The sequence below is a fragment of the Balaenoptera physalus genome, assembly GCF_965194825.1.
Source record: "Balaenoptera physalus genome assembly, chromosome: 15".
In the NCBI taxonomy this organism is placed as follows: Eukaryota; Metazoa; Chordata; class Mammalia; order Artiodactyla; family Balaenopteridae; genus Balaenoptera; species Balaenoptera physalus.
Window position 1 is genome coordinate 76229138 of NC_138894.1, and position 16187 is coordinate 76245324.

Here is a 16187-nt window from a genome sequence, read left to right on the forward strand (position 1 = left end):
TGTTTGAATAACTCATCATTCTTCAATGTGAATTAAGTTTCTAAATTCTTACATTCACGGTGGGGCCACACTTTATATTATTCACTTTATGCCTTAACCACGACTAGGAAAGTGTTTTTGTGCTCTGCCTCTTCACCTTCCTCCCTTCCTACTTGAAGGGCTGGTTCCAGCCACCTCAGGGTGTAAAAAAATACATTCCTCCACCTGCGTGATTCACTCACTGATTCTTTTCACTTAGATAAGATTTATTGAACATTGCTCTATGTGTTAGGAATACAGGGTGGACAAGACAGACAAAAGCTACAGTCTCACGATAATTAAATTCTAGCGAGGGACGGAGAAATGATAAAAAAAAGAGACAAACACACAAAGATGGTTTAAGATTGCTAAATGTGATGAAGAAAATAAAACAGTGAGCTGCAATAAAACAGGAGCCACATTACATTGGAAGACTGGGGAAGACCCCTGGAGGAGGTGAAATCTGAAACCTGAATAACGCGAAGGGGCCAACCATGCAAAGCTCTGGGGAAGAGCGTTCCAGCCAGAGGAAACAGCTGGTGCAAAGACGTGAAGGCAGGAACAAGTCTGATATTTCTGGGGGAAGGAATCTTGCTAAGTCTGGGCAATGCGGCTAGAGCAGAGTGACTGAGAAAGAGAACAGCAAAAGATTAGGACAAGAGATTAAGCAAGGGACAGACCACGCAGAGCCTTGCAAGTGGTGGCAGTTGATTCAGGTTTTACTCTAAGCACAAAGGAAGGTTTTAGGAAGAGCAATATTATCTGATTCTAAGCTCTTAAAAGATTACCCAGTATACTGTATGGAAAAGGGAACTGTAAAGAGGCAAAACGGAAACAAGGAGACCAGAAACGAGTCCATTTCAGGCCAAGAATGATGCTAGGTACTTGGATGAGGGAAACAGCAGTGGCAAGGGAGACAAGAAGATTTATTCAACAGGGGCAACTAGCAGAGAAGCACACGTTTAGGGAGAAGGCAAGTCAAGAGCTGGAAGTGTGAGATGACAGCCAAATCTCACATGGACACAGAGGCAGATCCATGGGTGGGCCAGCCAATCTATACAGGCCACTAACACAGCACGAAAAAGAAGAAAAGATAGAAGAAAAACTCACCTTAGAAGAGTCCTGTCTGTTGTTGGAAAGATCACTTACTTGAAGTGGGGATGGTGGCAGGGGTAATACTCCTCAAACAGGAGTATACACAGGTTATGTCACTAATCTCCAGTGAACTGTAGGGCTTCTGTTTTGCTGAGAGGTATACACAAATTTGGGGCCAAGAACTGAACTGTTCAAGGGAACAGAGGCAAGAAAGGCTAAGCTGGTCTCTCTCTCCTAAAAAGTAGGCAGTTTCTCCTCCAATTAAATACTGAGAAAATTATTTAAAATACCTTGTTATGCTCTGTCTTCCATATTACCTAGGATAAATAGTTTTATGGGAAACAAACCAATGTCATGTTACCTAAAGGTTCTTTTAAGATTAAACTAAAATGTTTCCCCTTTTTAAATTACCTCTGTCTAAAACTTGTTTTGGATGGACTTCCCTGGTGGCACAGTGGCTAAGAATCCACCTGCCAATGTAGGAGACACGGGTTCGAGCCCTGGTCCGGGAAGATCCCACACGCCGCGGAGCAACAAAGCCCGTGCGTCACAACTACTGAGCCTGTGCTCTAGAGCCCGCGAGCCACAACTACTGAGCCCGTGTGCCACAACTACTGAAGCCCGAGAGGCTAGAGCCCGTGCTCCGCGACAAGAGAAGCCACCGCAATGAGAAGCCCGTGCACCACAGCGAAGAGTAGCCCCCGCTCACCGCAAGTAGAGAAAGCCCACGAGCAGCAACGAAGACCCAATGCAGTCAAAAATAAAATAAACAAATTTATTAAAAAACATAAAAAAATAAAATAAAACTGGTTTTGGTCATGTTATTTAATATACCATAAAATTTCAAATCACACTCAAAGAGTGTCTTTCTGTTAATCAAAAGAGGGCATGGGTTAAAAAACACTGAAAACCACATATGGGTAGTATGGCTCCACGTACGGAAAAGACAGATCAGTGTGTGTGTATGTCTATGTACACAACAGATTTCAAAAGGACCGTCACCAAAATGTAGCAGGATTTGGGGTGATTTTTAGAATGTTCTTCAACTACCTTTCTGCATTGTTTTGATTAATAAGGAACATGAACTATTCTACAATTATATAAATATTTTAAAGCTAAATACATTCTTTTTATATTTGCCTCAGGAAACGTGGCTATGATGGCTTGATTTATCTTTTTCTTCTAAAGTGCTTCACTCCTTTACAAAAGGAAAGAAGGCAGGATGATCTACCTATAAAGAGCCTTCAGGTAAAGTATATGAAAGTCTTTACATTGTGATATCACAAAATGTCACATTTCAAACATTTATTATCTCTCACAGTTTCTTATGTGGCAGGGTCTGGGAACCCTTACACCAGAACTGTGTAAGGCCTCCCATGAAGCTGCAGTCAAATGCAGTTACAGAGAACTAACACAGTGGGAAAGTTCATTCTCCTAGAAAGGCATTTCCTTACACAAGTATGAAAATGCTAGTAGATAAAAAGTTACCAACTTCATTAAAATTATATTTGTAGAATGGCAACTTGTCCTAACACACAGTTAGATCTAAGTTAAAAAACCAATATTCCAAACTGAGTATCTTTTAATAGTAAAATAATTTTTAAATGACTTAGAAATTACTGACAATTTAAATGTAATTTCAAATTTGTCTCTCAACTATATTTTTTTGTTTGTTTAATTTTTTTTTTTTTTTGGCCACACCATGCAGAGGCTTGTGGGATCTTAGTTCCCCGACCAGGGACTGAACCCACGCCCTCAGCAGTGAAAGCATGGAGTCCTAACCACTAGACCGCCAGGGAATTCCCTCTCAACTATACTTCTTGAGTGCTTACTATAGGTCAGGCAGTGTGCTGGGTGCTGGGAATACAGCAGTGACAAGACCAAAACACATATCTTGGCATTATAACATAAAAAGGATTTTTGGGTGAACTATGCTCTAAAAATGTATCTTTCACTAAATTCTAATTACCTCAATATACTGGGGACTCAAGATTTTAAAGTTTAACATGTGGGAGAACAAAGTGGGTTGAGTTCCCTTTTAAAAAGATTATGCAAGTGGGAATTCTCAAGCGGGGATTCAGGTTAACAACAAATCAGGCAGTTTACTCTGGTTCTTTATTACAGAAATTGCAGCTAACCATTGGCACGTTGAAATGCTAAGCATAATAACCTTCTTATACTCTCATTCCTATGATCTCTTATTTTACATCTAATCACGACTCTCAGTATTATTATTGATCTATTTTCTAATTGTGGTTTGTTTTTCCTACCAGATCTAAGATTCTTGGTGCCAAGAACTGCTTTACAGTTTTAAAAATGTCTTAGTACAGCATCTAGCACAGTGCTAAGCACCCAGCACTGATGAAATTTTACTGTATGACTGTAATCATCAGCTAAACTCAAAAACTGTCATTTTACAGATGACAACAGATTAGAAACCACTTCCACTTCTGGCCACATCTTAGTCTCCTGGGCCTAAGCATCTTTTCTTTTTTTTTTTAATTTTTTTTTTAAATTTTTATTTATTTATTTTTGGCTGCATCGGGTCTTCATTGCTGCGCGCGGGCTTTCGCTAGCTGCGGCGAGCGGGGGCTAATAATCTTCATTGCGGTGCACGGGCTTCTCATTGCAGTGGCTTCTCTTGTTGCGGAGCACAGGCGCCAGGCGCGCGGGCTTCAGTAGTTGTGGCTCACGGGCTCTAGAGCGCAGGCTCAGTAGTTGTGGTGCATGGGCTTAGTAGCCCCGCGGCATGTGGGATCTTCCCGGACCAGGGAGCAAACCTGTGTCCCCTGCACTGGCAGGCAGATTCTTATCCACTGCGCCCCCAGGGAAGCCCAAGCCTAAGCATCTTTAAATCATCTTTAAATCTCTAGAATCCAGCAGCACTGGTGTCCAGAACGTGGCTACTCCACCGACTATGTATGGAGATAAAGGTTTGCTGAATGAAAGGTTTGCATAAGACTTGATTCCCGGTCTAGTGCTCTTTTCCTGACAAAAACTGATGATTTAACTGGAATTGGGAAGGCGCTCTCATCCTCACCTCTGAGAAAGCTAAAAGTGTGACTATTTGTGGAAGGTCCTCCCTTTGAAGAGTTGTACATGCAACTCAGAATTTAAACTTAAAGTCATTACCTAAAGTTACTCTATTTTCACAATAAATAATAATAACAGCAACAGCTAACATTTGTTGGGCATTTACTATGTGGCGAGCACTGTTCTAAGTTCTTTAATTAGATTAAACTATTTAAGCCCACGGCAACCTTCAGAAATAGATGCTATTATTATCTCCATTTTACAGATGAGGAAACTGAGGCAAACAGAAGACATGCAACTTGCTAGTAAGTGACAGAGCTGGGATCCAAGCCCAGGATGTCTAGCTCCAGGACCCATTTTCTTAACTACCAAACTAAATCATCTCTCAATAATTAAAGGGGAAACCATCAGACTTACTGAAAAATGTGAATTATAACTCTTTTCAACAAATGTGTTTTTATTAAGTACTTATAATAATGGAAAGTAAAAGCTGACAATAAGTTGCCAAAAAGTGTTCAGCCACATGTGCTTTAATGAAAAGAAAATGATTTCTCAGTAATATGAACTGTATACATGTAAATCAATGATGCAAAAGAGGGAACAAGGCCCTTATAACCTTATAACTTGATTAAATAGGCGCTACAATGTTGACACTCTTGATTTATTCAGCAAACTCTTTAAATAAATAGTGAAACATAAATTTGGATTTGAATCCTCTTTAAATTATTACTTGTTCCTAATTACTGAGATCGAACTCTAATTAGTAGAGTTTCACTCTAAAGAGGAAAAGGTAGGCAATTTCACAACACTTTATATGATTTGAGTGACAGCCAAGAATTAATCTTGATTAACAAAGTTATATGAAGATATTCTACAACATTTAAGACACCAGCATTTTTAAGACAATGCAAAATAATATGCTTTCTAGTTTAATGCTAAACCTATTATTTGACATACTTTCTGGAAAAAATAATGACAAACCATTTCTATTCTTCAAGCCACCTTAAAAGAACAAAGTAGATGAGTCTAGGGTTCCTTCCCTGAGTCTACGTCAGTTTCCTTTACCCTGACTATTAATTCACCATTTGGCATGTTCTCCTACATAGCTTCCTGTTTTCTTGATAATGACGTTTGTGCTTAACCAACAATATTTAACAGCAGCTAAGAAGGAAGTCTTCAGCTTTGGCAACCTAAAATAACAGGTGAGTATAAAGAAAAAACAGGCTCAAAGACCAATAACTGCATTTTAAATAACTATTAAGTTATAAATTAGAGTGAATTATTGTCAGTTGATATTCAGCACATTTCCATTTTACAGAATTAATTTATTTTCTCTGAAGTAAATCTAACATCAATAATTCCACTCAGACTAAATCAGTTTCAAAATTATCACGGTTTCTAGACTGAAAGTCAGCAGTAAAGAAGCTAGAAGACGGAAGTAGGATATCTTAACAGCTATCTAAATAATCTATAAAATGGGCATTTTATCTGTGAAGGCATCTGAACCTCTGATTCACAGAATCTTTCACCCTCAGTCTTGGAAGGGAATTATGGTCCATCTAAGTTGACTGTCAAAACCCACTAGGTCAAGTCTTAGGCCTTTCTACAAGAAGACTCATGAATTAAAATTGGTAAAAGGAGGCAGCAAAATCACACTGAAGTAGATGTTTTAGATCAGGGGTCCCCAACCCCCGGGCTGCGGACCAGTACCGGTCTGCAGCCTGTTAGGAACCGGACCTCACAGCAGGAGGTGAGCAGTGGGTGAGTGAGAGAAGCTTTATTTGCCGCTCCCCATGGCTTGCATTACCACCTGAACCATCCCCCCGACCCAGTCCATGGCAAAACTGTCTTCCATGAAACTGGTCCCTGGTGCCAAAAAGGTTGGGGACCACTATTTTAGATCATTATCCAGGAGAATGGAACTACCTACTTGATGACATATGATGTTCCTGATATACCAAATACATCCTCTACATCTCTAAAGCCTAAAATCTATTTCTGAGCCCTACTAGAAAGTGATAGATTTAATTCTTAGCATAGGAATCCAAAATGCCATTACCAGAATAAGTGAGTCAGCCCAGAATGTTTTAAAAATTATAAAATTAAAATATTCAAAAATATGTGTTTGCCAGTTCATGTGGCATCAACTGTTATTCTCAGTTTCCATGCTATATCTCCATTTATAAATGAGAGATTTCAACTCTACTTTAGAGTAGGGAGTATTTTTAAATCTTAGTAGGTGTTCTTATAGCAAAAATGTGGTTTAAATTGCAATATGATTTCAGTAGGAATGATGGGCTCAAATACTATTTTTAGCAGTTAACTAGGAGGGGGGAATCCTTTAACTTTCTGAGATAGATGCTTAGCTCATTACTGTCCAACCTTTCTTCTTTTCTAATATGAGCATTTAATTCACTCTGCTAACAGAATAAAAAAGAAAATTAAGAGGATTATCTCAATAAGTGCAGGGTAAGTGTTTGATAAAATTAAATATCCATTTATGATTTTTAAAACTCTTTGAAAACAAGGACCAAAAAAAGAAACTTCTGGGGCTTCCCTGGTGGCACAGTGGTTAAGAATACACCTGCCAATGCAGGGAACACAGGTTCGAGCCCTGGTCCGGGAAGATCCCACATGCTGTCGAGCAACTAAGCCCGTGCGCCACAACTATTGAGCCTGCGCTCTAGAGCCTAAGAGCCACAACTACTGAGCCTGTGTGCCACAATTACTGAAGCCCGTGTGCCTAGAGCCCATGCTCTGCAGCAAGAGAAGCCACTGCAATGAGAAGCCCACGCACCGCAATGAAGAGTAGCTCCTGCTCGCCACAACTAAAGAAAGCCCCCGTGCAGCAATGAAGACCCAATGCAGACAAAAATATAAATAAATAAAATAAATAAATTTTTTTAAAAAAGAAACTTCCTTACTATGATAAAGGCCATCTACCAAAAACCTACAGCAACATCATACTTAGTAACAAAATGTTAAATTTTTCCCTTTGAGATAGAGAATGAGACAAGGATATCCTTTCTTACTACTTTTACTTAACATTGTACTGGAGGTCCTGGCTAGTACACAGTATGTAGCATGGGGAAATAAGGGTATAAATATTGGAAAGGAAAAAATGAAACTATACTTATTTGCCGATAATATGACTGCATGTAGAAAGCTTTTAAAATCTTCATCTGCATCATTGGAAATAATATGTGAGTTTAGTAAAGTTGCTAGACAGAGAACATACAACAAAAATCAACTGTATACTGTATATGTACATCTATATACCATCAACAATCAGTTAAAAAATAAAAACTTTTAGAAAGATGCCATCGAAAATAACATCAAACAATCAAATACATAGAAACAAATGTCACAAAAGATGCACAAGAACACTATTTAGAAAGCTATTATTAAGAAGAAAATAAACAAAAATGAACATAGATATCGTGTTAAGATTAAGAGAAACATAATGAAAAGATGATAGTTCTCCTTAGGTTGATCTGAAACCTGAAAGGCAGATTCCAAATGGAATGTTAAGAACCAAGAATAGACCAGATTCTCTTGAAGAAGAAAACTTGAGAGAATTATTTACAGTAACCAAAAGGTGGAAGCAACCCAAGTATCCACCGACTGATGAATGGATAAACAAAATGTAGTATATACATATAACGGAATGTTATTCAATAGCCTTAAAAAGAAAGGAAATTTGGGGACTTCCCTGGTGGTCCAGTGGTTAAGAATCTGCCTTCCAATGCAGAGGGTTTCGAACCCTGGTCAGGGAACTAAGATCCCACATGCCACAACTAGAGAGTCTGCGTGCCACAACTACTGAGCCCACACACTCTGAATCCTGCGCACCACAACTAGAGAGAAGCCTGTGCGCCACAACAAAGAGCCTGCCCACCGCAACGAAAGATCCCATGTGCCACAACTAAGACCCGATGCAGCCAAAATCAATCAATCAATAAAAAGGAAGGAAATTTTGACATATGCTACAACATGGATAAACCTTGAAGATATTACACTAAGTGAAATAAGCCAGTCACCAAAGGACAAATACCGTATGATTCCATTTATATGAGGTACCTAGAGTAGTCAAATTCAAAAAGACAGAAAATAGAATGATGGTTGCCAGGGGCTGAGGGGAAAGGAGAAATAGTGTTTATTGGGTACAGAGTTTCAGTTTTGCAAGATGAAAAAGTTCTAGAGATGGATGGTGATAATGACGGCACAACAATCTGAATATACTTAATGCCACTGAACTGTAAACTTAAAAATGGATAAAATAGTAAATTTTATGTTATATTTTACCACAGTAAGGAAAAAAACTCAGTAGGAGAACTTGCTCTGTTGGATATCAAAAATTACTATAAATCATTAAAATAATGACATTGGTACAAAGACAGACAAATAGAACAGTGGAACAGAATAGAGAGTCCAGAGAAAGATCCTCACATATCTGGACACTTGATTTATGACAAAGGCATCTTTACACAGAAGTAAGGAAAGGAAATTGTTTTCGATAAATGGTGCTGGGTCAACTGGGTATACTTACAGTGAAAAGTATGAAACCCGATCCCTATCCTTGTAATATTCCACAAAAATCAAGTCTAAGTGGATTGAAGCTCTGAATGTAAACAGTGAAGAAAAATATTTTTAGAAGATAACTTGGGATGGAGAGAGATAATGTAAGAATATCTTCAAGAACTTGGGGTGAACAAAAATTCCCCAAAAGCACTAACTATAAGGGAAAAGATGGGTAAATAGGATCACCTTAATATTAGATCTCCTGTTCATCAAAAAACACCATTAAGGGCTTCCCTGGTGGCGCAGTGGTTGAGAGTCTGCCTGCCAATGCAGGGGACACAGGTTCGAGCCCTGGTCTGGGAGGATCCCACATGCCACGGAGCAACTAGGCCCGTGAACCACAACTACTGAGCCTGCGCGTCTGGAGCCTGTGCTCCGCAACAAGACAGGCCGCGACAGCGAGAGGCCCGCGCACCGCGATGAAGAGTGGCCTCTGCTCGCCGCAATTAGAGAAAGCCCTCACACAGAAACGAAGACCCAACACAGCCAAAAATAAATTAATTAATTAATTAATTTAAAAAAAAAAAAAAGAAACTACACACCCAACAGAAAATACATATTAAAAAAAAAAAAAAACACCATTAAGGGAGTGAAAGACAAGCCACAGAGTGACAGATGATATCTTCAACCTATAAAATTGATTAAAGGCTCATATCCAAACCATATAAAGAACTCCTGTAGTGTTAATAAGAAAAAGATAACTAAGTTAGCAGACCCAAAGGAGCACTTCATAAAAAGGGATCCAAATGGTCGATAAACTTATGAAAAAGCGCTTATGCAAGTTCACATTTTCCTTTCCCATAATACTAAATAATTTTGAAACAGCTGTTTTCATGATCTTCATCTCTTCTTTAACTGAATTTTTCTTAACTCTTATGGAAACATTTCCAAAAATTTGTGATGGGGGATACACATTTCTTTACTTGAAATCAATTTATAAGTATTTGTTGAACATTACTAAGATGACTATATAAAGTGTTACACCGGGCTTCCCTGGTGGTGCAGTGGTTGAGAGTCTGCCTGCCAATGCAGGGGACACGGGTTCGAGCCCTGGTCTGGGAAGATCCCACATGCCGCGGAGCGACTAGGCCCGTGAGCCACAACTACTGAGCATGCGCTTCTGGAGCCTGTGCTCCGCAACAAGAGAGGCTGCCATAGTGAGAGGCCCGCGCACCGCGATGAAGAGTGGCCCCCGCTTGCCGCAACTAGAGAAAGCCCTCGCATAAATAAATAAAATTTAAAGTGTTACACCTAACAGGTCAATGGTCCATGGTCTGTCTTCAAGTGAGTATGTAAGACAACGCACTAGGATGCAGGAAGAAAAACTTAGGGGAAAAGAGTGTGTGTGTGTGTGTGTGTGTGTGTGTGTGTGTGTGTGTGTGTATGCATATATATGTATATGTATGTGTGTATATATATATGCATATATATGTATATGTACATGTGTGTGTATATATATATATATGGACAGAGAGAGAGAAATTAATCCTTACCAATACGTAATATACAGACTGACCCTGGCACTCTCTTTCAGTTCCCACATAGTTGTTCAAGTGCCCTGAGTTTAAAAAGATTACTTTTTCAGGTATGACAAGTGAAAATACCATATTAAAATTATGTAAATTATGTTTACAGTAATGCTTATTTCATTTTATATCATTTTTTTAATTTTTATTTTATATTGGAGTATAGTTGATTAACAATGTTGTGCTAGTTTCAGGTGTACAGCAAAGTGATGCAGTTATACATATACATATATCTTTTTTCAGATTCTTTCCCATATGGGTTATTACAGAATACTGAGTAGAGTTCCCTGTGCTATACAGTAGGTCCTTGTTGATTATCTACTTTATATACAGTAATAGTGTGTGTATCATTCTTTTCAATATATGTCATATATGTTTTATAATATACAAGTATGTTTTATAATTAAATAAATATGCATGTATTAGGGGTTCATAATCAAATAATTTGAGGTACATAATCAAAAAAGATCACTGCTATAAGAGTTACAGAAAGGAGTCTCTATTCTCAAGAACCTTGAACTGTAATCAGAAGACAAAAATCAAACCTGTGAAAGTCAAACAAGGCACAATTTAAATAACAATTCAAGACAACAATAGATACCAGTCACAAAGCAATTAACATGATTAATTGCCAAATTAGTGGTGAAAGAAAATAAGCACAATAGGAGTTGAGAGAGCAGAGAATCCACTTTCAGCAGGTAGTCAAGGAAGGTTCACTGGAACCCGGGCTCTAAGAATTAGTTGGATCTGATCAAGAGAGAGGAAGGAAAACTAAGTACCTGCAAGTGTCCTTAAATAGGGCAAAACCAAGGAGACAGATGCTCTGCTAAAACAAAAGCTCTATAATAAACTAGAGTACATTAAACCTTGGATCCCTTAGTGCTCAGCAGCCTACCTGGTGGCACACAGGAGGCACCTGAAAACTACTGCATATATAGTACAGGTGAGCAAGTGGAGCCGGAGAGGACAAGTGTACTCCAAGGTCATATCAAAGTTGAAACAAATTACATAAATGTCCTGGACGGATTCCTATTCCAACTGTGGGAATGCTGGTGATTCTTACATTAAAAAATATTATAGAAATCCCCAGGGACAAGGCCAACTTACATACTGTTTTTTGTTTGTTTGTTTTTTAATTTATTTATGGCTGTGTTGGGTCTTCGTTTCTGTGCGAGGGCTTTTTCTAGTTGTGGCAAGCGGGGGCTACTCTTCATCGCGGTGCGCGGGCCTCTCACTATCGCGGCCTCTCTTGTTGCGGAGCACAGGCTCTAGACGCACAGGCTCAGTAGTTGTGGCTCACGGGCCTAGTTGCTCCGCGGCATGTGGGATCTTCCCAGACCAGGACTCGAACCCGTGTCCCCTGCATTGGCAGGCAGACTCTCAACCACTGCACCACCAGGGAAGCCCTTACATACTGTTTTTTACAATTAATGTACAACATAATTTTAGAAAAAGCAATTTTTATATCAAACACTTAATTTGTTCAATAAAAATATTCCTGTAACAGTTTTAGGCCACCATTTTCATTCCTTGACCCCAAACATGACCTAAATGGATGTATTCCCTATTCTCTGAACTCTGCTTTATATTTTATACCATTTATAACCTATATGCTAAATCCCAATCTCAATTCCTGCTCCTTACAGGAAAGGACTGGAGAGTATTTATCTTGGCATGCTCCAGTGGCTCACGTTCTCAAGGGAATGAACTAGCAGAGCTTTGATCTTCCTCTTACTGATTTTCATGATATTCGTTTTATTTGTTTGTATCTCCACAGTGCCTCACACTTACTAGGTGCTCAGTATATTTCTTCTTATGAAAAATAAATTTGAACACTGCTATATTTAAAATAGATAACCAACAAGGACCTACTGTATAGCACAGGGAACTCTGCTCAATATTCTGTAATAACCCAAATGGGAAAAGAATTTGAAAAAGAATACATACATGTATATGTATAACTGAATCACTTTGCTGTACAACTGAAACTAACACAACATTGTTAATCAACTATACTCCAGTATAAAATAAAAATTTAAATAAATAAATAAATTTGAGCAAACATGAACAGTGCAAAGGCAGGGTACAGAAAAGAATAAATGGAAAACTGGTAGGGGACAGGGGAGGACAGAGAGAAGAAAAAACAACAAGAAAAAGTACAAGAGTGAACCGCAGTAGAAACAGACAACAAGGTGGAGGTAAAAATGGAGAAGGGGAGAGAGAATGGGAGAGCGGAGGGAAGAGGGAGAGTTAATAGATTCTGAAGTGTCATTAAAGGATTCCCTTTCCTGTTGGTGAGAGGTGCTTTCCAAAGATGAAAGAAAAGTTTTTTAAATTCTCAAATTCTTCTCTTTAAGTGATTATGAAAAAACTTAGCATCTGCTATATGAGCATATCTGGAACTACAAGATAATGGGACAAATGCGCCATCCATGGATTTTAGGTGTAGGTGGTTTTAGAGGATTTTTTTCTTAGATTGCCATTTGAGATACAATTGTTATACACTATGAATTTTAAAGCCTCGTGCAGGTTAAATAATCGGTCTCTTCCTTGGTTTCCTCATCTGTAAAATGGGGATGACAGTCACACTCCATGGAGCTGTTATGCGGATCCACTGACTTGATACATATAAAGTGCTTAGAACAGGGCCTGGCACAGAGTACGTAATTACTGTTAGGAGTATTCAAAAGCACAAATTGCAAAACCAGAAATATGGAGAAGGAAAGTCTATCTCAAACTCTGTATTCATTAAAGCCTTAATTTTGCTTGGGTAATAATTTTCAGAATTTAAAGCAAACAAACAAACAAAAATCTTCAATTGACCCCCTCAACTCATTACTATGCCTTCTTTATTCCACAGACAAAAATTATCAGAGGGGATCCCATCGTGCAGAGATTGAATCAGAGCAGTAAAATGATTTTCCCAGGTCCCAAGTCAAATCTAATGGAGCCCAGGATGCCCCTCATGTTGCACAGCAGGACCCACAGGGGAACAAAGAGAAGAATATCAGCTGGAGGATCTAAGTGGTAGCAGAGCCGGAAGAGAACAGAAGGAGCCATCAGAGAAAAGCAAGGAGGGGAAGCCTCTAGTCTAGACCAGAGGCTTTCACACCTTTCTGATACACAGTAAGAAACTTATATATCACCACTTTATACCACCACTCACTACACACACATGCGCTGAGTATATATGTACATATACGGGTACATGTGTATACACGAGTGTCTATGTGTCTATATATACAAATTGAAACATTTTTCTGTAATACTTAGCTCTACTACATGAAATGCACTGATATTTTTTATTCAATTCTATCCTATTTCATATTTTTTTAATGTGGATCGAGACCCACTAAAATGATTTTATAACACACCAATGGGTTACAACCTGCCAATGGTTTGCAACACAAAGCTCTGTCCAATACAACCTCAGAGAATATAACTTCCAGAAAAATGAAGATAACAGTACTGTACTCCACACTGGTTAAAACCATCCCTCAAACACGTCATTCAGCTCTAGGTATTACACTTTGAGAAGTAGAGAGACTAACTGGATCACATTCAGGAAAGCCAACAAGAATGGTAAAAGGACACAAATCACACGGTATAAGCAAAGGCTATGTGTCAGCCTGCAGAAGAGAAAAATACAAAACATGACAGCTATCTTCATTTATGTGAAGTGCTGTCGCATCGAGGATTGATTGTTTGTTCCATACTGTGTCAAGATGTAGAAGTGACACAAAAGCACTTTCTAACAGCACAGCTGCCCAATAAGTGGCCTTGGGACTCACGGAGTTTCCCTGTGACTGGAGATACGCAGGCACAGCCTGGACAGGCGCTTCACAGGGAAGCATTAGAAGGGGCTAATATATCACATGGTGGTTGTTAGGGTTTAATGCCTTCCTATCCTGAAATTCTGTTAACTCTAGACTAGATTAAGACAATATTATACTATAACACGACTTAAAAAGCCAACACCAGTTCTTTATTAAGTTTTTATAAAGAAATGAATTCTACCATGAACTACATTAAACAACCTGAAATGGCAAATGTTAACATTTTAACAAAAAACAATATAATAAAAATTGACTTAATGTGCCCAGCCCAGTCAATAAAAATCATCAGTTTCGACAGGAAAACTTAAATGCCACCCAAGTCACTGGCATAGTGTTAAGATGTTTATCAACTTAGAAAATATAAATCCATATATAGCTTTAACAAGCAAACAGCAAAAAATGTTTGATCTTTTTTTTTTTTGGTGGGGGTGGGGTGACGTGCCTGACACAGCATACGGGATCTTAGTTCCCCCACCAGGGCTCAAACCCGTGCCCCCTGCAGTGGAAGCACATGAGTCCTAACCACTGGGCCGCCAGGGAAGTCCTAAAATGTTTGATCTTTAGAATGCGCAGGAATAAAGGAAGAAGGTTTCCCCAGAAAAGACTATATTGTAAACATTGTCTCCTTACTCAAAAGTCATGCTTCTTTGTTCTATATGTAGAATACATAAACAAAGTAATGATGCTCTGTCTGAGTTTTTACTGAACCAACTAACTGAAAGTTTTGAGAGAAGTCTTCATTCTTATAACCTTCTACCATATTTGTTCTACTGTATTTGTTTCAAAAGAAAAAGAAACCAGTATCTCAGATTATCCAATGTGTAGCTAGGAATTACTTATCACTAATGTACTACACTGTCTCACCCCTCAGATAGAATTCTCAAAACAGCCAACTCCGGGACTGTCAGAATGTAGAAATCCTCTGAATAGTGACACTCAAAGTGGGGCCCATGGACCAGTACTGGACTATAAACTATTACTAATCCATGACGAGACAAGCACAGATACTGAGAGTAAGAATTTAGAAACTTTTAGAGTAATTTATAAGAGTAGTTTTAATTTTGATGAATCTAATATAAAGAAGAATCTAATATAAATATTTCATTTTTCTAGTAATTCTTTCTTATTATATTTTAGAAAAGTATCAGTTGGTGACAGACTGGAAGTTTTTTAAAACTCTAGTCCTTCACCAAAGACAGTTTGAGAAACATTTATCTAAATATCCTTTAAATGCTGAAGGTCCTTGACCATAAAGATAAACTGCTTTACTTTGATGTGCCCCAATCTCTCTATTCCCTTTGGTTTTCCCACTACAGTAACAAACACTATTTACTCCTTGCCAAGTGTTCTTTTGATATCCCTGCTAAGTTGACAGTAATATCAATATAGCTCACTGCTTAAAATTTATCATTGGATTATCTATCTGACTGCTCAGAATTTGTAACACTACTTCATTTGCATCCAGATGTAGCTCCAACACGTTCTTGGATTCATTCCTTTTAAGAAGATATTAACTAATTTGACGATCCAGTTTGGAAGGGTCACCCAATCTTATAATATGACTGCTGGCATAACCTGTGGCAGCAAGTCATAATTTTTTAGAAAGTCTAAAGATAGTATAGCTCAGTTCTAAATCCTAGGCCTCCACACCTAAAGTAGTGGCCTGCTGCGTCCTGAACTCATGATTAAAGACCTGGTATCTCTGCAATTCTGCCAATCTACCTGGACTCTCAATTCTCCATTTGAACTATTTGGTCCCCGGAATCCCTTCTGATTACACATTCTTTTATTTCTTACACAAATATGTACAAAGATGGATATAATAAATATATAGTAGTCCCCCCCTTAAATGCAGTTTTCCTTTCCAAGATTTCAGTTACCAACGGTCAAAGTCTGAAAATATTACATGGGAAACTCCAGAAATAAACAGCTCATAAGTTTTAAGTTTCATGCCCTTTCTGAGATCTTGGGCTGTCCCATCAGGAATCCCCAACCATGTCATAGTCTGTTCCTGACATACAACTGCTGACATCATCAGGGCTCAATGATCCAGGATCACCTGAAGCAGATGATCCTCCTCCTGACCAACCGTCAGGTC

The 16187-nt window shown here is 38.6% G+C and overlaps 1 protein-coding gene and 1 long non-coding RNA gene across 5 annotated transcripts in view; one reads left to right on the plus strand and one right to left on the minus strand.

Annotated features, from left to right (window-relative positions):
- The window catches only part of BABAM2 (BRISC and BRCA1 A complex member 2), a 443342-nt gene that overhangs the window by 402675 nt on the left and 24480 nt on the right, over window positions 1–16187 (minus strand). The gene's annotated exons all lie outside the window — the stretch shown is intronic.
- On the plus strand, window positions 4001–9969 carry LOC309644334. The gene is made up of 2 exons (XR_014254376.1): window positions 4001–8964; window positions 9324–9969. It is a non-coding gene; the product is annotated as an uncharacterized lncRNA (long non-coding RNA).